General features: G+C 35.8%; 1 long non-coding RNA gene across 1 annotated transcript; it reads right to left on the reverse strand.

The window, feature by feature from the left end:
* Nucleotides 1–565, reverse strand: LOC135147749 (uncharacterized). The gene is made up of 2 exons (XR_010285537.1): nt 458–565; nt 1–368 (listed from the first exon to the last, which is right to left on the reverse strand). It is a non-coding gene; the product is annotated as an uncharacterized LOC135147749 (long non-coding RNA).
* Nucleotides 566–6,766: the final 6,201 nt, after the last annotated feature.

Raw genomic sequence — 6,766 nt, forward strand, 5'->3', positions numbered from 1 at the left:
TTGCAAACAAGAAAATCTTATGAGAGCAGGTCCCTATCATTTGTAGTAAAAGTCTGAAGATTTTAAATAAGCCATAATTAATGTATTCTGTAAATAAGATCGATAACCACTCTGGAAGCCAGTATTTTCGTCGAGCCGAGCTAAAAAGTGTCATGAGGTCGTCCCATCCGCTGCCTCTTTTCATCAGAGAGCGCCAAACAGTGACTTGGCTTCCGCTTTCCAACCAGTTTTTCTGCCTCAACAATGGCAGTGATTATGATTTCATCTGTGCTGTTTGTGCCACTATAAACCGGGGCTTCCACTTCAAACGTGCACAAGGCATCTTTAATGCGGCTGATCCTATTGTGGAAAGTTGCTCCATGCTTGGCCTAGGACATTTGCACCAGATTTTTTTGTTAAATTGCAGGATGTCATGTGTCAATTTTATATATAAGGTGTAACAGTTTGGTTGGAGTACCATATGGTTGGCGGAGCAATCTGTTATCAACTCGAGCATAGTCAGACCAGTTATTTGCTCCAAGTCATGTGCCTTCAATACTAATCTAGCATTTGTGGTAGAGTCAGCCACCAAAATCACCGTTCTCGATCTGTAACAATTTTGAGTGCTAAAAGTAGCGAAGAAGCAAGCAGAAACTCATGTATACATATTTTGGGTTGCCATGAGAGACGTATATCTTACCGTTTGTTGATTGGAACAAAGGAGACATTGCAACCACCACAACGATATACCTTCTCTGATGGAGACTCATGCATGCATATGGGTCTGAAGTCCCATTTCTCATGTAATAATATATCCACAATAGTAACTTTGCAGAAGAATGCTTGTTTCCTGAAAAGCTATTAAAGATGCATGCCAAAACAGCATAATAATGAAAATAACGTGGTGAATGTGATAGGAAGAATGAAGGAAGTCAACATTGCAGCAGACCTTTGGGCGGACCCATTTGTTTGGGTCTTGCATTTCTTGAAGATTGAGATATATTCTCTGTAGCGAAATAGGATATAAGTTTTCATAAATTTCTGTTATTGGCTGTCTACACAAGAATTCCCCATATCTTGATGCCACTAAATCTCCAAGGAGGCCTAATTGTTTATACGACAGGTCAAAATATAATTTTGTGGCCTTTGTTGTCGACAAATAAACACGCCCTGTATGAGAGACAATTTCAGACAGCGTAATGTGGATATCCGTTCACCAAACTATGTGTATTCCTGAAATTTATGGTAAGTGTTCTGCCTAACCTAATATTATGCGGACATTATGATACGGTGTATACAGATGCATTACCAGGCTGCGGAAGCAGATTGATGACCTACCTTTGCCACGCTTAACCATTAAGCTGGAAATAGCCAACACGACGTTCCTCTTGCGGTATATGTTGAAATTATAGTCAAATTGTAATGTTAATTTAGGCCCCAGAAGCGAAATGGTAACAATTTCACCGCTACATGAAAAGTTGCAATAATTTTAGCCATAAGTATAGCACTGCAATGCTGTTTTTCAAATTAGATACAGATCAAAGTACAAGCAGTAGGTTAACCTCTCGTCCATGAGTTGTATGTATAGTTTTTGGATGTCGTAGGCATTATGGTTTATGTCTCCAACATTGCAGATAATGCCGCTCACATCTGCCAAAGACTCAGTGAAATATATGGATATTGTAATTTTAAAAAAGGCGACGCTAAATAGGGAGAAAGTTACGTATATATAAAGCACTAACCAATCAAGGCTGAATCTTTTTCTAAATGTGTTGAAATAGTTGGCAGTGGGCAGAATTCAAATTTATATCTAGCAATAGAACAGGCATTATAGCATGCACGAACTTTTGTCCGCTGACCAAAGAGCAGCGCCTTCTCTGTATCGATCGGCTTCCATTTTGGGGGTCCAGCAACAACCTTGAAATTGCTTATGTAGTAAATCATCCCCTCATCCATTTGGTCTAGGGAAGGAGTTTTTGTTGGTGACTGGGTAAGTGCTAGACTCTGTTTATCCTGTTCATATGAAGAAAAATCATATATATGTACAGATGTGAAAAGTAAAAGGAACAGAATTGGTAAACAACAGGATTGATTACCTCTTCGTCAAGGAGTATAAAATAGGTAGCCATTTCATCTGGCGCTCGGTAAGATGCATCATCCCACACTCGAATGATGCGTACTCTTATGACCTCTTCATGAAAACCGAAGTTGAGGTTAGGGACGAGAGCGCCTTCGGGCATGAAATAGTAGTTTTTCTTTGCGGTCATGGTTTTCTGTTTTCCCAGGAGTGCACGAAGGTGATTAGTCGAAAGAAAATAAGTTATATGTAATAGACAATAATAGAATTTTAATGACACATTATGGAAGCCTTTACGAGCGCCAAAATAATCATGAACTCCTCAAAGCTGAAAAGTCAGGTAAACAATGATAATATAATTTTGATAAAAATCATTATTATTTACTTGTCCATATGTCCCCTTCTATCACTAAGCTGATTGGAAAGTTGAAGCGCAGGCATCGCAGCAGCTCCGATAGTATTATATGACAATGACCGATATTATTATATGACAATGAGGCAGAATATAAACTGATTCTAAAAATTAATAAATGTTCAGGATCTTGTGTCGGTAAGGGGAAACAAATGATTTTAAAAATTACTAAATGTTTAAGGTGTTGTGTTGGTAAAGAAAGCGAGAGAGATATTATTAGGAAAAAATTGATAATACAATATAATAATTATGGACAAAACTAACCAACTTAAACCTTCTCAAGATTGTAATTTCGTATAGAACTTTGATAGTCCTGTGAACTTTGATACCTAGCATGCATGTCGCCGCTGCGTTGTGTACTCTAAGTCCTGTAGTGGCGCTTCGTTCCACCTGTGCTTGGCCGTTGCGGCACCTAATATTGCTACAGGTAAGTGGCGCTATGGTAATGGGCTCTAAGTGGTGGTTGGCCTTGGAGCAGCGCCTGGTTATATGCTACTGGCGCCTCTGCCATTGTATGACACCTACTGCTATTACTGTGTTCACCAAAGCGAGGAGTTGAGCAAATGATACCTGGATTTATAAATTGAATGTGCTAGTTTTATGAATTGTGTCAATGAGTTATGGAAAATCACTCCAAGGAATGAGGACAGCCCTAAAACATACATGAAAAATGGTTTCCAGATGGCATTTGAGTAAATCTTTTGATGGCGAAGAACTCTTGCCATTTAGCGCGAGGCATCTAATCCAGCCTTCAATCCACTAAGTCCCAGTTGTTCTCATAAGACTTCAACACTATGTCTTCTGATGGCCTTGCTACCTCATCAGGATAAATATTATAGAGTAATGCTAGGCGTACGGAAGCTATGACATAAATTTGGACAGAATGAGCTGGAATCCACTAGCGCTCTTCATTTTTAATGTTATAATCCTTGTGTACCAGTGGCTCTTCTCAGTTTTCAGTTCCTATTGTTTTTTTTACAAGCTTTGCATCTCAATTTAGAAGTTTATCATATCAAATATTAAATAAAAAAAACACACAATAAAATTATTTATTTCATATGAAATAATATATAAAAAATATTACGCTGCTGATAGACGAAACAATATGTAAATTATCTTTTGAACTTTAATATTATTTTTTATGACTTGTCTTTTATAAATATAGTAGAAAATTAAATATAATTTCATATGATATACATTAAATATAATTTATATTTTTTACTATATTCTATTATATACATATTCAAAGTCATAAGAAAGTTATATTTTATGTATATCATAAAAACTTTAATATTTATTTATCTGTAGCCTCTCTGGAGGGCTCTAACTATGCATGGTTCACTTGTATTATTTCTCTTAATATCATTTATATATAAAATATTATAAATAATAGCCTAAAGGTTTAATTATTTTTCAACTATATTTTTTCCAGATATTATTTCTTTATAATATAATGATAGATGATAAATTATTTTCCAACATTATTTTTATTTGGATATTATATCTTTATAATATGGTGATAGATAATAGAAAATCTATCTTATCCTTTAAATGTATACCTTAAAGTATATGATTTGATTGTTAAAATCTTTAAAGAATCAGTAATGATAATCAACACGGTACTCGACCAAAGTTGCTAAAATCTAAATAAAAATATGGAGTAGATAGTGACTTTCTGACACACATATATGTGGTCTTTCTTTTGCAACTTGAATAAAATGGATGTTTCCTCCATAAAAGGCAAAATTTTGAAGAAATTCTGAGGATTTGAGTAAGATGAGGAACATATATAATATGGCTGCTTAGAACTCTGACTTGCATCTTGTGTCATCAATATTTCTTCAGCAAGTAACAGCCATAGAGAAATATTTTTCTTTAGTGTACATAGAGATGAACAGCTCAATGGCTTTCGGTTGTTTTTTGATTACGAGCACAGCACCATATAATCTTTCAATTTAGAGTCAGAAACATGCATTATAATGATATATAATTAGGTAACATAAATAACACAAATGACTGGCATGATGGTAGTCTCTAGAGCTATTGGAGAAAATATTGATGAAGACTAACTGAAGTGCAAAGTACTGCCTGGCATTACACCTGGATCAAGCGATGTATAATCCCATGTTCCATTGGCTCACCCACTTTTTTTGGTGATGCTTTAGAAGGTAATGAAATAATAGAATTCGTGAAAACCAACCATGCAAAGGCCTTAAATGTCTGCCAAGTAACATCATAAATCAATGAGAAACATGATGAATGTATGAACTAATTTAAAGAATAAAGAAACAATAAGTCTAGTTTTTTTGAGCGGAGACTCGTCTACAGGTGTATGCTACAATTTACAGTATGTTGTAAGCCTCTAGTTAAAGGCGCCTCAGTCTTGCTACGCCAGCCCTCTAAACTCTCAAAGACATGAACTATAGAGGCCAAAAAGTTCATGTGCAGCCTAGTGCAATCCTACAGACTAACCGAAATCATCGGGCTCAATATGCATATATAGCAACAACAGAATGGCTTCCCTAAGCAGAATTTCAGCGCAACCCATGTTTTGAATTATTTAGGAAAGTTTTTACGATGAGGAATATAAAAAAGTATGGAACATCATAAACAAATACGCAGAGGCGGCACCGGCAAAAAGTATCTCAGAGCCAGCTTGTAAAATCATAAACTGTGAGGCACATCAGCACAATTAAAAAGGCAAGCCCCAGCATCAGCTGAGCCTGCTCTTCTAGCTTGTCAGGGCCTAATATAACATAACCATTCTGTGTTACACAACAACATGCATATTGCAATTTGCAACTGACCAGGAAAGAGAATGAAAGTATTAAGTAATGCTAAAATTGATCAAAATCATACTACAGTACGAAGATGAGCCACAAAGTACCCAGCTTACCAGCAAGATGTTTTAGATAGTATATAAGGATACACATAAGGAACATAAATCTTCTTACATCTCCATGCTATTGCAAGCACACATAAATTAAACACTTACCTTAGATAAACTTGCATGCCCCATAATTGTTGTAACTACAAGCTGGAGATATTCCTTATACACATTGATATTTGAGGGAAAAAACAAACTTATATGCATAAGAAAATTGCGAGGATGGTTCCTAAGAGATCTATAATAATGTTAATAACTTAACTATATCTGAATAAATTCTGTTAAAACCTATTCAGCATTTTCGACGAAGATAGACAAAGTAAAAAATAAAAGCTGAAGTCAAGTTCCATATATTGAAGGACAATATTTACCATAATTTCCAGCACATATGAGCCTCAGTTCCCCCTAATTTTATGTCAACAGCATCTTGCCTTATTTTCAATCTGGTGCTTGATAAACCTCAAAATTAACCAACAACATTTTCATTTTCAAATCCATGAGACTACCACATATTATACATATCAGCCTAATTCTCTCATAGTCATCAACTGACACTCCCAGTTCCATGTATTTAATTTTAATGCAAATTGAGAGAGGCAGAAGTTCATCTGATTGATTGAGTAATAATAATTGGAGGCCTAGCATTGATCAATCTAGGACAATGAATGGCATTAGGTCCGGGGGCAAGTTGCAAAATTGTCAAATTTAGTGATAACATAGATGGTTTTTGAAATTTAAAACTCCTTGGAAACCAAAAATGTATAACTATATAAGCATGATACCCAATAATTTGCAGAACATCCAAGGTAAGCTGATTGAACGGATCTAAGAAACACATTCACGGTGACCCATGAACACAATAAAATGTAATTCATTAAGTAGGGTGATTCAGGATAAATAAAGGGCCATAAATTTTTCTCGCTAATGTCTAAGCAACATAAAGAATCAAACATTTCATCCGAGTTTTTGACCGCCTCTCTGCCTTACAGAAGCAGACCCTGGATGCGCTAAAGAATATTAAAACACCATTTATGAGCCATGGCGCAGCTGATTACCTACCTCGCCCAGAGCATTTTTTCCCTTTTTTTAAAATTTCTGAACTAAGACCTAGCACGCCTGTCTTATAGCAAACCTCCAGGTATAAATTATAAGTATATCAAGGAGCAAATAAATTTATAATAGAGCAGCTAACAGTAGTTCATTTTCGTTGTGTCCTGTAATATGCAGCTTTCATAAGGTGTAAACTGTCCAGATAATTATCAGGAGGAGCCTATGATTTGAACTTATTCTGGAAACACCGACTACCAATGTTATTATGTGCTAATGTGATATGGACCAGAAGCCATCTCCACTGACACAGCCTGTGACATACGTGAAAAGCAAAGGAAATCTATCTGGGAAATATTACAGT

This window comes from Daucus carota, chromosome 7, assembly GCF_001625215.2.
Source record: "Daucus carota subsp. sativus chromosome 7, DH1 v3.0, whole genome shotgun sequence".
Taxonomy (NCBI): domain Eukaryota; kingdom Viridiplantae; phylum Streptophyta; class Magnoliopsida; order Apiales; family Apiaceae; genus Daucus; species Daucus carota.